Source organism: Sminthopsis crassicaudata, chromosome 4, assembly GCF_048593235.1.
Source record: "Sminthopsis crassicaudata isolate SCR6 chromosome 4, ASM4859323v1, whole genome shotgun sequence".
NCBI classification, from domain to species: Eukaryota; Metazoa; Chordata; class Mammalia; order Dasyuromorphia; family Dasyuridae; genus Sminthopsis; species Sminthopsis crassicaudata.
In genome coordinates, this window is record NC_133620.1 from 387,138,354 (window position 1) to 387,162,553 (window position 24,200).

The 24,200-nt window shown below is 35.4% G+C and overlaps 1 protein-coding gene across 4 annotated transcripts in view; it reads right to left on the minus strand.

Moving 5' to 3' along the window:
* Positions 1-23,333, minus strand: part of LYST (lysosomal trafficking regulator) — a 190,755-nt gene extending 167,422 nt beyond the window's left edge. For all 4 annotated transcript variants that reach the window (XR_012481323.1, XM_074262462.1, XM_074262463.1 and 1 more), the window contains exon 1: positions 23,182-23,333. The gene's annotated coding sequence lies outside the window, so the exon portion shown is untranslated. The remainder of the gene's footprint in view (positions 1-23,181) is intronic.
* Positions 23,334-24,200: the final 867 nt, after the last annotated feature.

Here is a 24,200-nt window from a genome sequence, read left to right on the forward strand (position 1 = left end):
TTTGATGAACTAGTCTAATTATCCAATGTACTTCCTCCCTGAGGAATAATCCTCCTCTTTCACAGCAATTTAATCTCACTTTTTAGTATTACATTGCTTATGGTACTCTGACTTGTGCCAAGTGTTTACTCCAAGGATCCCAATATTTGGCAAATTCTTCCCTGTTCTTATATTACTACAAAGCTCCAAGAGAGTATAAGACCAAATCACCTGAGGTATGTCACTATCTAAATCATATAAAATACAAAGAATAGAGGTCTAGCCAAAATGCCAAGAAAAATTTAATATGGAAGATATATTTCTTAATGAAGGAGCAAAAAGGAAGAAAACTCTAATGACTTCATAAGACTTTGACTACTAGGGTTTTAATAAACTGAATTGTCCTTTGATTTCTATATTTGGTGGGGAGATGCAAATATGGGAGAGCATTCTTGAAAGAAGGCAGAGGTAGGTAGAAAAATTTCAAGCTCTCCACAAATGAGATAAAAGAGCAGCTCAGGGTAATTGTAGAGCAGATAAAAATAAAAAGTTCAGGCAGAACATTGGTCCTCCTGGGACAACCAAAGAAGACTGGATGAAAAATTCCAGAATGGAGGTATGGTCTCAGTAAAATATAAACATGTCAAGGTTAGAAACATAAAAGTGAAATATAAAAACAACCCCTGTGTCTAGTTGGGTTGGAAGGTAGCCTCCATCGAATCCACAGGAATTTTTACCTTCTGGACAACAGGGATAAAGAATAAACTGTTAAGGGAAAAGTCAATTCCCCAAGAGCCTCCAAAGCTGTGGATCATAATATCGTAAGGGTTTGCCAGGCAGCCTTTGCTGACACAGGTGATGTGGACTAGGAATAAAATAAATTGGAGGCATAGGGAAGAGGAAGATGTCAGAGAACAATTGCCTCTCAGTCATGAAAAGTTATAAAAATCTTCTAAATTCAGACAAAAACAGGAGGGCAAGAGGAAAAGGTGATTCAATTACCAAGTATTTCCTTAAAGAAATAAAGAATATCATAACTAATGAAGGAATATAGTATTCAATAGTCTTGGCTAAGCCATGGCAATATAAACTATCAAAGTAAATTACAGTCTTAATACTATACCAATTATTCTCAAAAGAACACTAAAACTCAATAACAATACATTTAGAGAAACAAAAGTTCTAGAATATCAAGGAAAATAATGAATTGAGTCAAAAATGAAAAATTCTGACCTCATATTATTATAAAGCAACAGTCATCAAAACTCTTTGGTAGTGATTAAAAAATAAAGATGTAATAAAATAGTCTAACAGGGGAGACTCGGAAACAATGAAATTCAATAATCCAAAAGTGCAATAAACCAAAAAAAAAATTTAATAAATTCCCTACTTGATAAAAATTGCTGGAAAATTTGGAATGCTATCTAGGAAAAATTAAGCTTAGGTCAACACCTTGTGTCACAACAATAAATTTTGAAGAGCTATATAACTATAATATTAAAGATCACAACATTAAAATTTTTAGAAAATATATATCTTTCACAATTATGAGCAAGAGATATATTCTTAACTAATCAAATGATAGGACAATTACAAAAGATAAAATACATAATTGATTAAATGAAACTAAAAAGCTTCAGCACAAACAAAACTCATGTACTTAAAGCAAGAAAATTAAGTTATAATGGGGAAAAATTTATCAAATATCTTTGATAATGGTTTGGCAGCTAAGATGTATAAGCAACATATACATATACATATATATATATGTATGTACATATAATGCATGTATCCTATATATAGATAAGACCATAAAAGAACCTCCAACAGGTAAGTGAAATGAAAACAAAAAACCCTTAAGATTCCATATCATATCCTGCAAATTGGCAAAGATGACAAACAATAGATCATGTTGGAGAGGTTGTGGGAAAAGAGAGGCACACAATTATTGGAGGTGAATCAATACAACCGTTATGAAAAGCAATTTATAATAGGACTCAAAGATTCTACTTCTAGACGTATACCCTAATGAGAGTCCTGACAAAAAACTTTTATTTGCAGTATTTTTGTTATAACAGAAAATTGGAAATAAAATAGGTGATCACTGAATGGGACATGTCTAAATCAACTGTGGTACCTGAATGCAACAAATATTACAATGCTATAAGAAGCAAGTAGATGACACAGTAGATAGATTGCTGGACCTGAAGTCAGGAACACATCCTCCTGAGTTCAAACCTAGCCTCAGACATGTGCTAGCTATGTGACTGAGCAAGTCACTTAATCCTATTTGCTTCATCTAAAAAATGAACTGGAGAAGGAAACGATAAACCACTCTAATATCCCTGCCAAGAAAACATTAAATGGGATCATAAAGTGTCAGACATGGCAGGAAAAAAAAAAAAAAGACAACATGAAGAACCATGTCCTTCAAGAAACAACAATATATTGAATACAGAGTATCACAGATTTACATGATCTGTTGCAGAGTAAGTTAATGACAAGAAAACAGTATGACTACAATATAAATGGAAAGAACAAGCACAAACCAATCAAAAGTGAAATGTTGCAAAATGGCAAAGGACAAGTTCACAAGAAAAGGTAGCTAACATTTCTACAGAACTATGTCAGGTACTATGCTAAGTGCTTTACCAATATTTTTTTTTCATCTGATCTTCATAATAATTCTAGGAGGTAGGTGCTATTAGCTCCACTTCAACCAGGAGGAAATTGAAGCAAACAGGTTTAAGTAATTTGCCCAGCAGTCACACAGCTATTAATAAGTCTGGATTTGAATTCAGGACTTTGGGCTGGTTGTCTTCTCTCCATACCATTTGAGAACTATCCAAAATTCCTTTCCTTTGCAAAGGTGGGAGAGCCATGATTATGATACTGAACATGTTTTTCAGCCTTTTATCCTGTCATTTCTAGCTCTCTCATTTCTCCCTATGTTCCTTCTGTTCTCTGGCACCAACCCTTACTATCTGCCACCTGGATTATTACAATGGCCTGCTAAATGTCTCTCTTCTTCCTCTCTCCTTCCTCTCGTTCATCCCCCATTCAGCTGTTCAAATGATCACAAGTGCATGGCTAACCAGGTCACCCACCTGTATTCAATAAATTCCAATAGGTCCCTATGACCTTCACAATCAGTCTGAGTTTTAAAGCCCTCTCTCATGCAACTCTTTCAATTCTACTGCACTCTTTTTTTATTCTCTTTATCATCCCCTGTGATACAGTGACACTGGTCCTTGCTGGCTCTTGCACTTGCCACTCTCCTGACTCTAGGCATTTTCTTTCTTTTTTTTTGCTGAGGCAGTTGGTGTTAAGTGACTTGCTCAGGGTCACACAGCCAGGAAGTGTTAAGTGTTTGAGGCCAAATTTGAACTCAGGTCCTCCTAAGACTCTAGGCATTTTCAACAGCTACTTTCCATGCCTGGAACCCTTTCTTCCTTCATTTCTACCTCCTGGATTCCATGGCTTCCTCCTACTTTCCACAAGTAGCCTTTCCCAGTTCTCTTTTATCTTAATGCTTTCCCTTAGAAATTATCTCTAATTTGACCTCTGTATAAGGTGTTTGTACCCTCTTTTTGTTTGTATTTCCCCCATTATACTGTAAGCTCTTTGAGAGCTGAGACTAGTTCTTGTTTTGTTTAGTTTAGTTCTGGGGGTTTTGTTTTGTTTTGGTTGGGGGGAAGGGAAAGGCTTAACAGAATGCCTTTCTGTTAAATATTTCTTGACTAATATACTCATTTGACAACCACCTAAAAAACCACATATATTTCATTTACTAATACTTGGCCTTAGGTACTTTAAATATATATATATATAACCAACAACAGAAACTATTCTTAAACAATTTTAACCTATTTAGCTAATTAACATTTAAACTTTCTGATACAAGAATGCCATCTAGTGGCTTTGTCCACAACACATTAGGTAAGAAAAATGATTCACTTTCTACATCTGATTAATTTACCTTGATATAAACCAATATATTTGTAATTTCACAATTTCTCTGCATATTTTCACTTTACCCTGTCTCACCAAAAAATTAATTCAGTGCTAAATGTATTCTCAGGGTTCTGGTTTGTTTATTACTTCTCCACAGATAGTTCTCAGATTTAAAATGAGAGCTCCTTTGAGAGTAAAGATTTGTTCATTCTTTTTTATACTTATCTCCAATACCTAACAGGGTGCTTGGACATAATAGACAAACTGTTGACAGATTGATGCAGTCCTGCATCATCAACTGCCTATCTAACATTTACAACTTAATTTCTCCTGTAATTCTTAAATTTAACATGCTCAGAACAGATCTCATTTTTTTTCCAAAAAAAAAAAAAAAAAAAAAACCTTCATAGTATCATAAAACTTCAGAGTTAAAAGGAATTTGTCAGTACATTTCACTACACTACTGACCAAAGAGCAATAAGACTCAAAAGGCAAAAAGAGATCAAATTGTGAAGGATTTTAATAAGCCAAAGAGCATTTTATATCAGATTTTAGAAGTAACGGAAACATAAATTGGGCTGAGAAGAAATTGGAAGACTTCAAATGAGGACAAATGCACCACTATCTTGAGGCAGCCATTCCTTTAACTATATTTTTGTAAATAATGATTATAAAGGAAAGAAAATGAGTAATTCAGAATCAGAATGATAGAAAAAAGTACTTTAAGACATCATCCTCTCCAATACTTTTTTATTTTGCTAAAGACAACTATAGCTTCCAAAAGGTGAGTGATTTATCTGAAAACCACAGAGTAATGGAAGACTTGGGATAAGAACCAAGTTCTTGATTCTCAGAACAGTACTTTAAAATGCATGGTTAATTTAGTTCAGTAATTTACAAGTTAGAACTTAAAACAACTAGAAATTTTCTGTTTGTATATATATATATATATATTCTATGTATACACACACAGACACACAGACACACACGGAATTAAAGAAACAATCTTCTTTTTCTCTATCAAATCCCACTAAAAATTAGACATCATACAAAGAAAACTATAGGTAAAAATGGCAGAGGATTTATTTATCAATTGATCATATGTGAAGGGTTAAAATGAGCAGCAGAGGATATTTCCAAAGTTTATTAGCCAGGAATACTGGATAGAAATTTTCATCAAGACTAAGAAATTTGTTTGTAGCAGTTCTTTTTGAAGTAGCAAGGAACTAGAAATTGAGTGGATAACCCTGAGTTGAGGAATGACTACATAAGGCATGGTAAATAAAAGTAATGGATTAATGTTCTATAAGAAATGAAGAGCAGGCTGATTTCAGAAAAACCTGCAAGACTACATGAAATGATGATGAGTGGAAGGAGCAGAACCAGAACACTTTGTATTGTAACAAACAAAGTTATATGACGACCAACTGTAATGAATGGACTTGGCTCTTTTCAACAATATGGTGATTCAAGGTAATTCTCATAGACTCATAAAGGAAAGTGCCATCTGTATCCAGAGAGAGAATTATGGAGACTGAAGGTGGATCACAAAACAGTATTTTCATCTTTTGCTTATTGGTTTTTTTCCTTTCTCATGGTTTTATTTTCCCTTTTGGTTTGATTTTTCTCACACAACATGACAAATACAATCACCACCAGGATAAATACAAAATGCTGCTTGGTGTTCCAAGTTTTCCATAGCCTATCCCCCCTAACCTTTCTACTTTTCTTATACTTTACTTCTCACCACACTCAAACAGTGACCCTGGCCTCTGAACTGTCCCATGAACAAGACACTCCATGCCTCCAAGGCCTAGGCATGTTTTCTGGCTGTCCTCCATGCCTGGAATGCTCTCCCTCCTAATCTCCTATTACTGGTTTCCTTTAAGTCTCAACTAAAATACTATCTTTTACTGGAAGTCTTTACCAATATTTCCTAATTTTAGAGCCTTCTCTCTCTAATGTATTTCCTATCTATCCTGGTCAGAGCTTGTTTGTATATACAACTGAGTTTCAACAATTGAACATTCATGTGATATTATTAGTAACTTCATTTTTACTTTTGCATGGCACACATTCATGGCTATATGCAATAGAGAAAAAAAATGAGTGGAAATTTGAGGAGCTGCTAGAAAAAAATTTGGAACACAATGTTTTGCAAGGGTAAATGTTGAAAATTATGCGTATGTTTGAAAACAAAAAAGATTTTAAAAAATAAAGACAAAGGATGGTCAGGAAAAGGAGAAAAAATCATATATCTTATAATTAAAAGGAAGCTGAAAGGGAATCAATAATCCTAGGTTCTAGGTTTGCACAATCTAGTGAGCAAGACTTATTAAGAAATCAACCCTTGGTCTAATAATCTGTTCTGGAATTTTGAAATGCAATGATCTCAAGACTACAGGTATCAGTTTAAATAATCTACTTTTTTTCTTTTTTTAGAAAACAGGATATTTACTCATCTCTACTTTTTCTCCTATCTTCCACAATTCCTTAAAGAATTATATAAAACAATTCATTATATTTGCAATTTCTTTCATAAAGAGCAATGGACTTGAAACCAGAATACTGGTTTTAATCCCAGCTCACATTAGCAACTCCAAGACGTTTAGCAAGAGACTTTATTTCCCCATCTATAAAATTAGTATACCTATCTCACAAAGTTGTTGTAAGGAGTAAATGAGATGATATACATAAAAGCTCTTTGCAAGCAGCAAGATCATCACAAACATGTTTATTAATTTGAGGAGAGGGAACCAAATCCATAACGTATGACCCAAAGCATAGTGAATTCCCAGTGAAAAAATTTCCTTTACCAATACAAATTAGAAATTATTCTGAAATTTTTCATCTTAAAGAGTTATCTGGGGCATTCAAAGTTCAAGTGATTTACCTAATGTCACACAGTCAGGCTGTGTCAGAGGTAGACCTTGAACTGGTTATTCATGCCAGCTTCTTATCCTGACTTCATGCTAGCCATCTTATCCACTGCTTTAATCTTATATTAATCTTAACAATACAAGTAATATTACTATGAATTATATGCTATAACTAATTTGTCCATTGGTATTTTTTCATTGGTATTTTTAAAAATATAACTAATTTCTGAATGTATCTCTCCTTTTCACCTACTATTTCGTGAACCATCTCTTGCAACAAAGATTTGACAAAGAAAAAAAAAGTTCAGCAAAAACAGCACATCAATCACATCTCACAGTATAGTTAATTTTCCATGTTCAAAATCCCCTACCACAGCCAACTCCACTCTAGGGCAAAGTCTGGTCATTATATTCAAAAAGGGCTCAATTTTATTTATTGTTTGTTCCATTTCCATTGTAATTATCATTGTGTATACTGTTTTCTTAGATTTGCTTAATTTACTCTGTATCAGTTATACCTTCCCATCTTCATCAATCATGTGCATTACTATAACTATATTTATATATGTGTGTGTATATATATATACACACACACATATATAAAACATATATTTATAACATAATTGCATTCATAAACCACATTTTACTTAGCTACTCCTTAATCAACGAGTGGTTACTTTGTTCTGTTACCAAAAAAAAAAAAAAAAAAAAAAAAAAAGTGCAGCTATGAATCTTCTGATGAATATACAAACTTTCTATCTCTGATCTCCTTACATATATCCCTAGAAATGGACCCTCTGAATCAGAGTTATATTCTCAGTGGTTATATTCTCAGAGTAAATCCGAAGTTGAATCAGAATGAATCAACCAAAGTTCTACTAATGATGTGTTAGTATACCTGTCTTTTTGCAGTCCCATCAGCAATGATTTTTCCTATCTTTTGTAATCTTTACCAGTTTGCTAGATGAAAGGTAAAACCTCAGAGTTGATTTGATTTTTATATCTCCCAATATAAATGATTTAGAACAATCTTTCAGGAGTTTACTAAGTCTGCAATTCTTTTGAAAACTCTTCCATGATCTTTTGACTACTTATTAAAAATGTTTAAAATCAAGAATCATTCTCTATCTATTCCATACATAATTTAGTTATCAAAGAAGCTTTTGACTTTGCTTAGAGACTAAGCTCCCTTTTTATCTTTTCTCATCTATTCTAGTAAACACTGTAAAATTAAAATGATTACCTTAGGTAATGATTTTACTCCATTTTGATTAATTGAAGTGATCTTGAGACATTAATATTTTTCTCAACAAAAGATAATTTTCCCTTGAATTCTTCTGAAATTAGTCTTGAAAATTATTCAATATTTCTAAATGCTTCTAGTGTTTTCACGCTTACTATTTTAAAGCTATTTCCATTATCCAAAGATCCAGTGATCTCAACATAGAAAATAAAAACTAATCCATGCCAATTCATTCTTTGCCAATTTTATCTATAACCCTCCTACCCCCTATAATGTGTCTTCTAAAGTTCTTGTCATTGCATGCATACTCAAGAGCATGCAGACTACCTATCAATTATCTAATCTTCTCATTATATGATCAGCTCTTTTTTCCCTTAGTTATCATCCTTCATAGTGCTACTCCTACTTCTTATTTGTAATAGTGATAGCCTGCTTATAATTACTACATGTCTCTCCTCAATTTCAGTTCTTCAAAGTCAATGGTATAATGTGACTCACAGTCATAGATCACCAGAAAAATACCAGCACTAAAAATATGGGTCTGTTATAGCACCAGCCCTGAAGTCAGGAGGACTGAGTTCATATCTGGTCTCAGACACTTAACACTTCCTGGCTGTGTGACCCTGGGCAAATCACTTAACCCCAATTGCCTCAGCCAAAAAAAAAAAAAAAAAAAAAAAAAAAAAAAAAAAAAAAAGATGGGCCTTTCCTTATTTCAAAAATAGAGAATTGACTCAAATTTATAAGAATTCAAGCCATTCTCCAACTGACAAATGGTCAAAGGATATGAATAGACAATTTTCAGATTAAGAAATTAAAACCATTTCTAGTCATATGGTGCTCTAAATCACTATTGTTCACAGAAACACAAAATAAGACAACTCTATGGTACCACTACACACCTCTCAGATTGGCTAAGATGATAGGAAAAGATAATGACGAATATTGGAGGGGATATGGGAAAACTGGAACACTGATAAATTGTTGGTGGCATTGTGCTCTCCATTTTGGAGAACAATTTGGAACTATGCCCAAAGGGCTATAAAACTGTGCATACCCTTTGATCCAGCAATGTTTCTACTGGGATTATATCCCAAAGAGATCTTAAAGGGAAAAGGACTCACATGTTCAAAAATGTTTGTGGCAGCCCTTTTAGTAGTGGCAAGAAACTGAAAACTATGTGGATGACCATCAATTGGAGAATGGCTGAATAAATTATGGTATATGAATGTTATGGATATGTACATGGCAACAAGACTATATGATGATCAATTCTGATGGACGTGGCTCTTTTCAACAATGAGATGATCCAGGCCAGTTCCAATGATCTTGAGTTGAAGAGAGCCATCTACATCCAGAAATAGGAATGTGGAACTGAGGGTGGATCACAGCATAGCATTTTCACTCTTTTTGTTGTTTGCTTCCATTTTATTTTCTTTCTCATTTTTTTCTTTTTGATTTGATTTTTCTTGTATAACAGGATAATTGTATAAAAATGTGTGCATATATTGGATTTAAAATATATTTTTACATGTTTAACATATATTGGATTACTTGCCATTTAAGAGAGGGAGTGGAGCAAAGTGGGAAAAATTGAAACACAAGGTTTTGCAAAGATTAATGTTGAAAAATTATTCCTGTATGTGTTTTGAAAATTAAAAAGCTTTCATAAATAAATAAATTAATTAAAAATAAAAGATGGGCCTTGGTTTGAGGGTGAAGTCTAAGATCATCAAAAGAACTTTCAACCTTCCAAAACAATTTAGTCCACTCTATTCTATTTGTTCATTTCTGAACCCAGTGTTGTTTATTATGTGTGTCACAGATACGTATTCTGATGGATATCTATCCAGATGTGAATCATAATCTAGCTATTAATCACCTCTGTGCATAGTTGGGCCAAACATTTGAGTAATTATGGATTACAATTAGAGGCTCCTCAATGTTCTAGGGATTGTTGCAATCAGTAAAATGTTACCTTCGAAAAAGATAAAGAACCTCCACATAGTAACTAAAGTAGTTTTTCTAAAATCTGACCTTGTTACTACTCTATTCAATGTTGAGTAGTCTCTAGAATCAAACTCTTATTTGGTATTTAAAACTCTCCACAGTCTTCATCCTTATTTTTTTTTTTTAACTTCAGCTGAAGAGTAATAGATTCTGCTCCACCCTTTTACCTTTACTCTGTATGTTCTCTCTGCTTCAAATTTATTTCTTGGAAATAACACATTGCAGGAGGCTAGCTTTTAATCCTGACTACTATCTGCTTCTATTTTATGAGAGTTCATTCCATTCAAATTCATAGTTAAAATCACTAATTCTTCATTTCCCACCACCCTATTTTTCTCATTATACTTTTTTCTCTCCTTTCCCCCTTTTCCTCTTCACCAGTGTTTAGTTTTTGACCAACACCTTCCTCAATCTGCCCTTCCCTTTTTTCAGCCCCTCCCTCCTTATCTTTTTCCTCTTCTACTTGTGCTCCCTTCTATTAGCCTCCCTTTTCCCTCTGCTACTTTTCTAAAGGGAAAGATTTTATATCAAACTAAATATGTATGATATTCCCTCTTTGAGCCAAATGAGATTAAGGTTCAAATAATACTCATCCCCCTCTCTCTTACTTCCCTCAACTATAATAGGAATTTTTTTTCTCTTCATGTGATGTAATTTATCCCATTTTACCTCTTCTTTTCTTTTCTTCCAGTATAATCCCTTTTCCACTCCTAGTTTTCTTTTTATATCACCACATTAAAGTCAACTTATACCTACACTCTCTAAGCATACCTCTAACAAAGATATAGTTTTCAAGAGTTACATATATCATTTTCCTATGTAGGGATGAAAACATTTAACCTTTAAAAAACATACTTGTTTTTTTTTCCCCCTTACCCTTTTTACTTTCTTATGTTTCTCTTGAGTTCTATATTTGAAGATCAAATTTTCTGTTCAGTTCTGGTGTTTTCATAAAAAAAAAAAAAAAAATGAACCCCCCCCCCCACTTCATTGAATGTCCATCTTTTCCTGAAAGACAATGCTTAGTTTTGCTGTGTAGTTGATTCTTGCAGTCCAAGTTCCTTTGCACTGTGACATAGAAGGACCTATGTCTACCTATGTCCAGGTCCTCTGATCCTTCAAAGTAGAGGCTGATAAATCCTGATTATGGCTCCTCAATATTTGAATTGTTTCTTTCTGTCTGCTTGCAGTATTTTCTCCTTGATATGATAATTCTGGAATGTAGCTACACTATTCCTTAAAGATTTCATTTTGGGGATCTCTTTCAGGGGATGATTAGTGGATTCTTTCAATGGTTGTTTTACTATCCAGTTCAAGAATATAAGAACAGGACAATTTTCTATGATGATTTCTTGAAAGACTTGTCCAGCTTTTTTTTTTTTTAATATTGTGGTTTCCAAGTAGTCCAATAATTCTTAGATTGTCTCTCCTGGATCTATTTTCCAGATCAGTTGCTTTTTTCAATGAGGTATTTTATTTTCTTCTATTTTTTTCTTTTCTTTTCTTTTCTTTTTCTTTTTTTTTTTTTTTTTGGTTTTGTTTAAATGATTTTTTGGTATGTCATTGAATCATTCACTTCCATTTTCCAGTTCTAATTTTTAGTGAATTATTTTCTTCAGTTAACTTTTTATTTCCTTTTGCATTTTGCCAAATGTACTTTTAAAGGAGCTATTTTGTTCATTGGATTTTTTTTCCCTATTTTACCAATACTATTTTTCAAGTTGTTCGCTTTTTCCATTTCACCAAATCTATTTTTTTAAAAAGTGATTTTCTCTAATATATATATATATATATATTTTTCCATTTCACCAAATGTATTTTTAATAAGTTGTTTTCTTCAATTACTGTTTCCCATACTCTCCTGCAAAACTCTCATTTACGTTCTCCATTTTTCTTCTAATTCTCTTTTAAGACACTTTTTGCATTCTTCCAAGAGAATCTTTTGAGTTGGAAACTAATTCATATTCCTCTTTGAGGTGTTCTCAGGATTTGGGTTCTGTTCTTCCCTATCTCCATAATAATTATTAACAGTCAAAACTCTTTTTTACTTTTTTGCTCATTTTTAAAGATTGAGGGCTGCTCCTAGGGCACAGGTGAAACTGCCCCAAGCTTCAGCTATAGGTCAACAAGGATTTCAAACTGCTGGGATCAGTGGTGCTATACGTAGTGTGTTAGGTAGGCCTGGCCTATTATATCTGAGAGAAAAAATGGAGGATGAACATAGTGTGTATCTTACTTTCATCAGAATTGGCTTAAAGAGAAAAATATTAGACATATTCAATTTATGGTGAAACTTCTCCCACCTCATTGAAAAGTGGGAGGGGGGAAAAGTGAAAAGGGAAGGAGTAAGCTAAGGGAAGGGAATACAGAAATTGTGAGGAAAAGGGGTAAGATAGAAGGAGGAACTCTAAGGTGGAGGGAGGGATACTAAAAAGGGAAGGCTATGAGAAGCAAGTGGTGCTCATAAGTTTAATACTGGGCGGGGGGGGGGGTGGTAAGGAGGAAGGAAAGGAGAAAAGCATAAGCAGGGGTTAATAAGATGGCAAGTAATACAGAATTGGTAATCTTAACCATAAATGTGAATGGGGTAAACTCCCCCATAAAGAGGAAGCAGTTAGCAGACTGAATTAAAAGCCAGAATCCTACAATATGCTGTTTACAGGAAACACACTTGAAGCAGGATGATACATACAGAGTAAAAGTAAAAGATTGGAGAAGAACCTACTATGCTTCAGGTGAAGTAAAAAAAGCGGGGGTAGTCATCCTGATCTCAGATCAAGCAAAAGCAAAAATTGATCTAATTAAAAGAGATAAGGAAGGGCACTATATCTTGCTAAAGGGTAGCATAGATAATGAAGCAATATCAATATTAAACATATATGCACCAAGTGGTGTAGCATCTAAAAGAGAAATTAAAAGAGCTACAAGAAGAAATAGACAGCAAAGCTATAATAGTAGGAGATCTCAACCTTGCACTCTCAGAATTAGATAAAGCAAACCACAAAATAAGAAAGAAGTCAAAGAGGTAAATAGAATACTAGAAAAGTTAGATATGACAGATCTTTGGAGAAAACTAAAGGGAGATAGAAAAGAGTACACTTTCTTCTCAGCAATTCATGGAACCTATACAAAAATTGACCATATATTAGGACATAAAAACCTCAAATTCAAATGCAGTAAGGCAGAAATAGTAAATGCATCCTTTTCAGACACAATGAAAATTACATTCAATAAAAAGCCAGGGGAAAATAGAACAAAAAATAGTTGAAAACCAAATAATCTCATACTAAAGAATGATTGAGTGAAACAGCAAATCATACACATAATTAATAACTTCACCCAAGAAAATGACAATAATGAGACATCATACTAAAATGTGTGGGATGCAGCCAAAGAAGTAACAAGGGGAAGTTTTATATCTCTAGAGGCCTACCTGCACAAAATAGAGAAAAAGAAGGTCAATGAATTGGGCTTGCAATTAAAAATGCTATAAAAGGAACAAATTAAAAACCCCCAGTCAAACACTAAACTTGAAATTCTAAAAATAAAAGGAGAGATCAATAAAATTGAAAGTTAAAAAAAAAAACACTATTGAATTAATAAAACTAAGAGTTGGTTCTATGAAAAAACCAACAAAATAGATAAACCCTTAGTAAATCTGATTTTAAAAAAGGAAAAAGGAAAATCAAATTGTTAATATTAAAAATGAAAAGGGAGAACTCGCCACTAATGAAGAGGAAATTAGAGTAATAATAAGGAATTACTTTGCCCAGCTTTAAGCCAATAAATTCGATAACTTAAATGAAATGGAAGAATACCTTCAATAATATACACATTAACAGAAGAAGAAGTAAATTGGTTAAACAGTCCCATCTTAGAAAAACAAATAGAACATGCTATTAATCAACTTCCTAAGAAAAAATCCCCAGGACCAGATGGATTTATATGTGAATTCTACCAAACATTTAAAGAACAATTAGCCCCAAAGTTATACAAGCCATTTGAAAAAATAGGGAATGAAAGAGTCCTACCAAATTCCTTTTATGACACAGACATGGTACTGATACCTAAACCAGGTAGGTTGAAAACAGAGAAAGAAAATTATAGCCCAATCTCCCTAATGAATATTGATGATAAAATCTCAAATAAAATATTAGCAAAAGGATTACAGAAAATCATCCCCAGGATAATACACTATGACCAAGTAGGATTTATATCAGGAATGTAGACCTGGCTCAATATTAGGGAAACTATTAGCATAATTGACTATATCAATAACCAAATTAACAAAAAACATATGATCATCTCACTAGATGCAGAAAAAGCATTTGATAAAAATCCAACATCCATTCCTAATGGATGTATTGAGAGTATAGGAATAAATAGACTTTTCCTTAAAATAGTCAGGAGCATATATTTAAAACCATCAATAAGCATCATATGTAATGGGGATAAACTGGAACCTTTCCCAGTAAGATCAGGAGTGAAACAAAGTTGCTCACTATCACCATTATTATTCAATATTGTATTAGAAATGCTAGTCTGGGCAACAAGAGTAGAGAAAGAGATTAAAGGAATTAGAGTAGGTAAAAAGGAAACCAAATTATCACTCTTTGCAGATGATATGATGGTATACTTAGAGAATCCCAGAAATTCTATTAAAAAGCTATTAAAAATAATTCACAACTTTAGCAAAGTTGCAGGATACAAAATAAATTCACATAAATTCTCAGCATTTTTATACATCACCAACAAAATCCAACAGCAAGAGATACAAAGAGAAATTCCCATTCAAAATAACTGTTGATAGCATAAAATGTTTGGGAATCTATGCCAAAGGAAAGTTAGGAATTATATGAGCAAAATTACAAAACACTTTCCACATAAATAAAGTCAGATTTAAATAATTGGAAAAATATTAAGTGCTCTTGGATAGGCCGAGCAAATATAATAAAAATGACAATACTCCCTAAACTAATCTATTTATTTAGTGCTATACCAATCAGACTTCCAAGAAACTATTTTAATGACCTAGAAAAAATAACAAAATTCATATGGAAGAACAAATGGTCGAGAATTTCAAAAGAATTAATGAAAAAAAAAAAAATCAAATGAAGGTGGCCTAGCTGTACCTGATCTAAAACTATATTATAAAGCAGCAGTTACCAAAACCATTTGGTATTAGCTAAGAATAGATTAGTTGATCAGTGGAATAGGTTAGGTTTACAGGACAAAATAGTCAATAACTATAGCAATCTAGTGTTTGACAAACCTAAAGATCCCAACTTTTGGGATAAAAATTCATTATTTGACAAAAACTGCTGGGAAAATTGGAAATTAGTATAGCAGAAATTAGGCATGGACCCACACTTAACACCATATACCAAGATAAGCTCAAAATGGGTCCATGATTTAGGCATAAAGAATGTGATTATAAATAAATTAGAGGAACATAGGATAGTTTACCTCTCAGACTTGTGGAGGAGGAAGGAATTTGTGACCAAAGAAGAACTAGAGATCATTACTGATCATAAAATAGAAAATTGTTATTATTTCAAACTAAAAAGCCTTTGTACAAAAAAAAAAAAAAAAAAAAACCCTAATGCAAATAAGATTAGAAGGAAAGCAACAAACTAGGAAAACATTTTTACAGTTAAAGGGTCTGATAAAGGCCTTATTTCCAAAATATATAGAGAATTTTATAAGAAATCAAGCCATTCTCCAATTGATAAATGGTCAAAGGATATGAACAATTTTCAGATAATGAAATTGAAACTATTTCCACTCATATGAGTGTTCCAAATCACTACTGATCAGAGAAATGCAAATTAAGACAACTCTGAGATACCACTACACATCAGATTGGCTAAGATGACAGGAAAAAATAATGATAAATGTTGGAGGGGATGTGGGAAAACTGGGACACTGAGGCATTGTTGGTGGATTTGTGAACGAATCCAACCATTCTGGAGAGCAATCTGGAATTATGCCCAAAAAGATATCAAACTGTGCATACCCTTTGATTCAGTAGTGCTACTACTGGGCTTATATCCAGTTATCTCCGCTAAACCCCTTCAAAATTTCTTTAAATAATAAGACTAAACAAATTCTAGAGTGCCCAAACATACAAAACAATGAAGAGAAATAATTTTCTAGCCCAAGACAACTTAGAAGGTATCAGGAAAGACATGATGTACCTGAATAAGAATGAAGCACAGTCCAATACAGACTAGTCCCCAGCAAACCAGAAAGAGATCTCAGGGTGACTGAATCAGTGGCAGCAGTGGCATTTTCCACCCATTGGTGGTAAGGAGATTAGGCAATGGGTCAAAAGGAGATCTATTAAGGGTCTCTTTGCTGGTGCTAGAGACAGAACACTCTTGCATTGTCTATATTTGGATCTGGGTTGCAATCCTGGGTCTATAAAAGAAGCACAGAACTTTCAGCTGGAGAATAGCAGGGATCTTGGTCATAGTTCCAAGGTTGAAAAAATTTGTGCTAGGTTTAACCTACGCTGGATTACTTGCTATCTAGGAGAGGGGAAAGAGGGAGAGGGAGGGAGAAAAATTTATAATACAAGGTTTTGCAAAGGTAAATGTTGAAAACTAACTTTTCATGTACTTTGAAAAATAAACTATTAACTAGAAAAAATATTTGTGCTTATAGTCTTTTACCAAACAGTGCACAGTTAATGTGAGTAGTCAACACACTTCTCCCTAGATCATACCACAGTGGAAGAACCAAAAACTCACAGGCTTCCAGAAATATCTCCCAGAAATAGAATTAAGAGTCAAAAAAATAGGTTGCAAAACAGTACACAAAAGGAAAAAAATATGGACCATAGAAAGTTTTATGGTGACAAGGAAGATCAAAAAACACACAGTATACCTGCATCCAAAGCCTCCAAGAAAAATATGAATTTATCTCAGGCCATGAAACAACTCAAAGAGTATTTTAAGATCAAATATGGGAAGCAGAGGCAAAATTAGAAGGAAAAATGAAAGTGATACAAGAAAATCATGAAAAAAAGTTAACAGCTTAGTAAAAGAAGGCACAAAGAAATACTCAATAAAATAACACCTTAAAAAATTGAATAGGCTAAATGGTAAAAGAGGCACAAAAATCTAATGAAGACAAGAATGCCTTGGGGGAAAAAAAAAAAGAAAGAAAGAAAAAGATGCACAAAAATTCGCTGAAGAGAACTCCTTAAAAAGTAAAATTGGCCAAAAGGAAAAAGAGAAACAAAAGCTCATTAAAGAAATTATTTTCCTCAAAAGTTAAAATTGGTTAGGTGAAAGCTAGTGACTTCCTGAGACATCAAGAAACAAACAAAATTATCTATTTACTAGAGGGTAAAATAGAAAAATAAAAACCCCACAGATCCCCTCCTGAAAGAGGTCTCAAAATAACTCAGGAATATTATAATAACCAAATTCCAGATCTCCAGGCCAAGGAGAAAATATTACAAATAGCCAAAAAGAAACAATTCAAATATCATGGATTCATAATTAAGACATTACAAGATTCGGCAGCTTTTACCTTAAGGGAATACAGGGAATATGATTTTTTTCCAGAGGGCAAAGAAGCTAGGATTACAACCAAGAATGACCTACCTAGCAAAATTGAGTCTAATCTTTCTGGGAGAGGAAAGTATGCATTCAATGAAATAGAGGACTTTCAAGCATTCCTGAAAAAAGACATAGAATATTTAACCTTCAAATGCAAGATGCAAAATAAAAATTAAAAGGTAAACAGGAAAGAAAAATCATAAGAGATTCAAAAAAGTTAAATTGTTTATATTCCTCATTATTAGGGCAGTTAGAAGGAGTATACATATACAGAAAGCAGAGGCATGAGCTGAATATAATGGTATGATTATCTAAAAAAAAAAAAATAAAAAAAAATTAAGGGATAAGAAAGAAGAATATCCTGAGGGAGGGGGAGAGGTGAACTGGGATAAATTATCTGATGTAAAAAAAAGGCCTGGATGAAATTTTTACAATGTAGTGGGAAAAGGAGCGCCCAGAACCTTACTCTCATTGGAACTAGCTCAAAAAAGGAATAATATACACATTATCAGGTATAAAAATCTATCTTATTATACAGAAAAGTAGGAAAAGAAGAAGATGGGGATGGAAGGGGAATAGAGTTGATAGAAGGGAGGATAGTTTGGGGAAGATAAAAGTCGGAAGCAAAACACTTTTGAGAATAACTAGAGTAAAAGGAGAGAGGGAGAGTAGGATAAATAGGAAAATAGGATGGAGAGAAATAGTTAGAAATAAATCATTATTGTGAAAAAAAGTTTTTAACAATGAATTTCTCTGACAGTTTATTTTTCAAACATAATAAACTGAGTTAAATTTATAGAAATAAGAGTCATTCCTCAATTGATAGTCAAAGATGGATATGAACAGGCAAATTCAGACAAAATAATCAAAGAAAGCTATAATCATATTTTTTAAAAGTGCTCTAAAACACTACTAATGAAAGAAATGCAAATTAAAACAACTGAGTTATTACCTCATACCTGTCAAACTAGCTAATATGAAAGAAAAGGAAAATGACAAATGTTGGAAGAAATGTAGGAAAACTAAAATACTAATGTACTACTGGTGAAACTGGCTGATTCAAGCATTCCAGAGAGCAATACCAATGTACTATTGGTGAAACTGGCCGATTAAACCATTCCAAAGAGCAATTTGGAACTATGCCGAAAGGGCTTTAAAACACTTTGATCAAATAATACCACTACTGCTGAATCTATATCCCAAAGAGATTAAAAGAGCCAAAAAGGCAAAGGACCCATATGTTCAAAAATATTTATAGCAGCTCTTTTAGTGGTGGTAGAAAGTTGGAAATTAAGTGGAAGTCCATCAATTGAGTAATGGCTGAACAAATTGTTCTACTTGATTGTGATGAAAAACTATTATGCTTTAAGAAATAATCATGCAGAATGATTTCAGAGAAATCTGGAAAGATTTGCATGAATTGATGCAAAATTGGGCAGAACTGAACATTGTACACTGTAAATCAATCTGCTATGAATAACTTAGAGATTCATTCATAAAATGACTTATAAGGAAATGTATTTTGCATAATTAAACATTTATGAACCTATGTTAAAGTGCCTTCCTTCTCAATAAGCGAGGAGGGGGCAGACAGAGAATTTGGAACTCCAAATTTGGAGGCAGTTAGAAGGGGAAAGGAAAGGGGAAGGTTAAAAATCGTTTTTACATATAACTGAGAAAAAAAAATACTAAATAAGAAAAAAAAAAGGAGGGGTAATGGAATTGTGAACCAATGTGGCATATAGCTGACTTTATAGATGTTAGGTATTTTTATTTAACTGTTTTCTTGCTCTTTTTGACAGTCCATTTAAAGGGATAGCTTCCTGGGAGGTAGTGCCAGAAAGTTATGTTGAGAAATATAAGTGATATACAAATTATAGGAATTACAAATGAATTAAAAAAAAAAAAAAGACTAACCACAATAAATTTAAAATCACCTAATTATCAGTTCATAAGCTGAGATGCTAATATGTTTAATAAAATGTATTTTAATTGAAGTTTGCTTTAATATATTAGCCTTTTTACCATTCTTTGCATTATAAAAGGCAAAGACAGATACTGATATTATTTTGAGTTGACTTTTAGAGGTCAAATTCTGTATTCCCAAATAGATTTATAGCAAAAGTTACTACCAAGAAAAAAAAAAAAAAAAAAAAAAAAAAAAAAAAAATCCACGTCCTTATTTCAAGCAACATTCCATGAAATCAAATGGATATCTCATTACAATTAGCTAGGACTGATATAAGTAAGTCATTATTAATTGCTAGACCTCATTTACAAATATTATTACATATTTATTAAATGGATAAGTAAAGCCACACTGTTGGGACAAGAAACAAGAATTCTGAAACCTATGTTAAAATAAACAATTTCAAAGCAAAAAACCAAACAAACCTAATACAGACATAATTTATATAAAGTTAAATAACAAGATGCTCAAAAATATGCATATATATGTTTGTGTGTATATAAAGAATACAAAAATATGTTATAGCTTTTAGTATCACAGATAATATTTTCAAAAGCTTGAAGTTAGCACAAGATTTCATGTGTATGTTAAGAGAAAGAGTACAAAATTAAAATATTGGAGATCATCTAGTTTGTCCAAAATGAAGTAACAAAAACACAGGGATAGTGGGCAAGATGAAGAAAACAAGCACATCTGGATTAAATGCCGCAATTGTACAACAGCCATATAACTGGAAAAGTGCTACATATCGATACTGTCAACTACTTGCTTGAAATGAGGCAGAGAAAAGAAAGCAGAGCCGATAGAACATGTGCATGATTATAATAATAAAAATATTAACACTGAAAAAACAGGTGAGCTCAAATAAAATGCAATTTACAATCTTGGCTCAGAAAACAAAGGTTGGAACACCCTTTTCATCCCAAAAGGAGTGAGACAGAAGAGGCAAAAAAGAGGGCTGAAAGTAATCAACTTTTACTTATCCTGAGCCTAACTTCAACTTAACTGTTTTTCTGAAGGGTACTTGAGGGAAAAGACACCAATAAAACTTTAAATACCATGTCAAATAAACAGTCATGTGAGATTTTTCTTGGTAAAGATATTAGAGTGGTCTGCCATTTCTTTCTACAGCTTACTCTAAGGATGAAGAAATTGAGGCAAACAGTTAAATGACTTCCCGAAGGGTCATATAGCTAATAAGTATCTGAGGTCAGGTTTAAATTCAAATCTTCTAACTTCAGGCCCAGTGTTCTATCCACTAAAACCCACCTAGATGCCTAAAGGTTAAAAAAAAAAAAAAAATGTATATCAACAAGGCTGTACAGGATAATAAACTGGAGCACTTTTCACACTCTAAAAAAAAAAAAAAAAAAAAAATGAGGAAATTTAAGCAGTGTTAAGTGACTTGACCAGGTTCACACAACTAGTAAGTGTCTAAGGCCAAATTTGAATCCAGATCTTCCTAACTTCAGGCCCAGGGCTTTACCCAATAAAACCACTTAGATACTCAGGGGGAAAAAAGGAGGGATATAAATTTACAGCTGAGAATTGTTATTTAGTTGTTTCCGTCATGCAGTGGTCCTCAAACTTTTAAAATAGGGGGCCAGTTCACTGTCCCTCAGACTGTGGGAGGGCTGGACTAGAGTAAAAACAAAAACTCATACTGTCTCCGCCCCTCAGCCCCTTGCTCTTTTTGACAGTCCATTTAAAGGGACAGCTCCCTGGGAGGTAGTGCCAGAAAGTTCTGTTGAGAAATATAAGTGATATACAAATTATAGGAATTACAAATGAATTTAAAAAAAACAAACAAACAAAAAAAAAAAAAAACCGGGCAGGCTGCATAAACGTCCTCAGCGGGCTGTAGTTTGAGAACCCCTGTAAATTTAGAGTCTTAATGACTTCATTGTTTTGGGAGGAGGTTTTTGGTAGAGATAACTGAAATGGTTCACCATTTCCTTCTCCAGTTCATTTTACAGATGAGGAAACTAAAGTAAACAGTGACTTGCCCAGGATCACACAGCTAAGGTCTGAAACCTCATTTGAATCAAGTCTGGTATTCTATTTACTGCCCCTAAATAAAGCTTAGCTACCTCATAAATTTTTACCTAGTGACTGCAGGAGTAGTAGTAACAGTAGTAGTGATTGTGGTAGCTATAGTAGTATTCCTATTAGACAACTGAAAAAGACAGTAAACTGCTAGTTAACAGAGGCTGTTTTTCAGTTTTCTCTGTATCACCAGCCCTTAGCACAGTGGCTGGCACATAGTAGGTGCTTAATTAAATGTTACTTGACTGACTAAAGCTCTCCAAAAATGACAGAAATAATTTCGGAAGGTGCTACTAACATAGTACATCACTAAAACAGAAGCCAAGAATCACTGACTGACTGGATGGCTAAGATGTTGAAAATGAGAACCGGGGTGTGACAAAAAGAACACTGTACAGAAGACGGGAGATCTGGATTCTATTTTGGCTCTGATGTTAATTAGCTGTTGAACTGAAACAAGAATATATTTGCAAAGCTTTTCCCTCACAACCGCCCTTAGTTTTCCTTATCTGAAAGAAACAGAGGGAAAAGAGATTGGGAAAATGACAAATAAACTCTAAATTTCAAACTTTAAACTCTAAAATTATGTGATTTCCAGAAAACCCATTCAGGTGTGCGACCATTCTGTTAAATAGCCAAGGACTGCCTGTCAATCAATCTTTCAGCTCTTTACAAAGTTCCAATCTGCTTTAAAAAAAAAAAAAAAAGTAACAAACTTAGTAGCAGATGCTTAAGAGAATACTGGGCCGGGAAACACTTCTCATATAAGTGTGTGTGTTTTTTTTTCTCTCCTTGGAAAGACTTCTCAGAGTTTTCCTTTGGAAACCCCACCTCCAGTCTCCAGGCCCCCCCTGCAAGATTTCCTCGGCCCGTAGCTCTGCGCCGGACCTGCAGCATCTCCACGGCGGCCCTAGGGCTTTCCAGGAGAGATTCCCCTGGGCAATGCCGGGGAGGAAGGACGCATGCAGCCTGAGCCTCGGCCAAGGCCGGTCACACGGCGGGGGTGGAGGGGAGGGCAACGGTATGACAGGTAGAGGAGATCCTGCCGGGAAAGGGAGAAGTGGCAGGGGAGGCGCTGACTGACCCCGCAGCCTCGGGGTCAGGCTCAGGATTCGCTCCCGACCTCCCCAGCCAAGGCCGTGGAAAGGAAGGGGAAGATGCTGGACGCCCCTCGCCGGTGCAAACCCCTCGAAAAGAACGGTCCAGAGCACGTCCCTAAATCCCACCTCCTCCCTTGCAAATAGAGCCCGGGGGGCGACCGCGGCCAGGCGAAGAAAGCCAAGCCAGAGGCGACCAGAGACAGCTCGGTGCGCCCCACGCTGCCGGGACACTTAACGTCCTAAGGCGGCTCCGCGTTGGCAGGAAGACGCCCTTCCCACGCCGGGGCTCCCGCGGAGCCGCGGCCGATCCCCATCCCGGGCCGGCCGCGCGCGGCTCCAGCCCCCGGAGCCCTCCCCGGCTCCAGAGAGCGCCGGGCACTCGGGCTGCCGCGGCCGGGGACGCAGGGGTGGGGGCCTGCACAGCGGCTTTTACCTGCGCCTGCCGCCGCCGTCGCCGCCGCCGCGCGCTCCCCCTCCCCCAGGCTGGGAGAATCCCGCGTCGTTGTCGTCGTCGTCGTCGTTGTCGCTGGAATTGTAGCTGTGCTTCAGCCGCTGCAGCCGCCGCCGGACTCCCAATCCCTCCGCCCCCTCCAGTAACCCAGGAAACCGGGAACACCGGCCCCTCCTCCTCGCTACCCCCTTCACTAACCCAAAGCCACTCTCCTGCGCCTGCGCAAGAGGCTCCACCTCTTTCCCTACCCCTCCCACCGCTTCTCCCTCTTTTGGCTCCCTCGGAGGAGATCCAAGCTGACGTCTCCGCGACGTGACGCACGGAGTCTGAGCGCCGGGGGGAGGAGGGATTCTATCAGGGACTCACTGAATGCTTCGCCGCGGAGGGGGCCTGAGGAGGTGAAAAGCGCTGTGTGCGGGAGCGTTTCCGGCCTGGAGTGCCCGTCACTGAGACTGAAGCGAGCCAGCCTCTCAGTCCTCGGCTCCTCTCCGAGCGTGAGGGGCTGGAGAGACCGAGAAAGGGAAGCAGAGCTCCGGGCTGCAAAACAGCCTGGGGAGCTCAGGCGCGGGCCCGGGGAGTTTGCAATCTCTGACGCAGCAAAAGCCCGGAGCGTGAAACTTAAAATGAAGCCGCCCGAGCCGCCTGGGCTTGAAAGGACACAGATCCCGCGGCTGCGATTATCTCCAGGCCTTTCCCCTTAGATCTTTTCTTAAATGTGAGATTACAAAGCGCTTCATAAGGTGACTTCAGATCGCAGTCGGGCCTGGGGATAGGTTTCCCAACCCCCAGCTGCCTAAACAGCGGTTTCTGTCATAAGAACGTGGGGGGCGTGAACTTATGACTTATTATTAGCAAATGTTTGATTTATAGACCTGTTTTATATACCTAAAAACCCAGGGGTCATGTAAAAATTTCTCCGGTGAAAAGGGGTCTCCTGTGCAAAAAGTTTAAGAAGCCCTGTTTTACCCACTAAAGGGGTCCTAGCGCTGAGCTCGGTCATG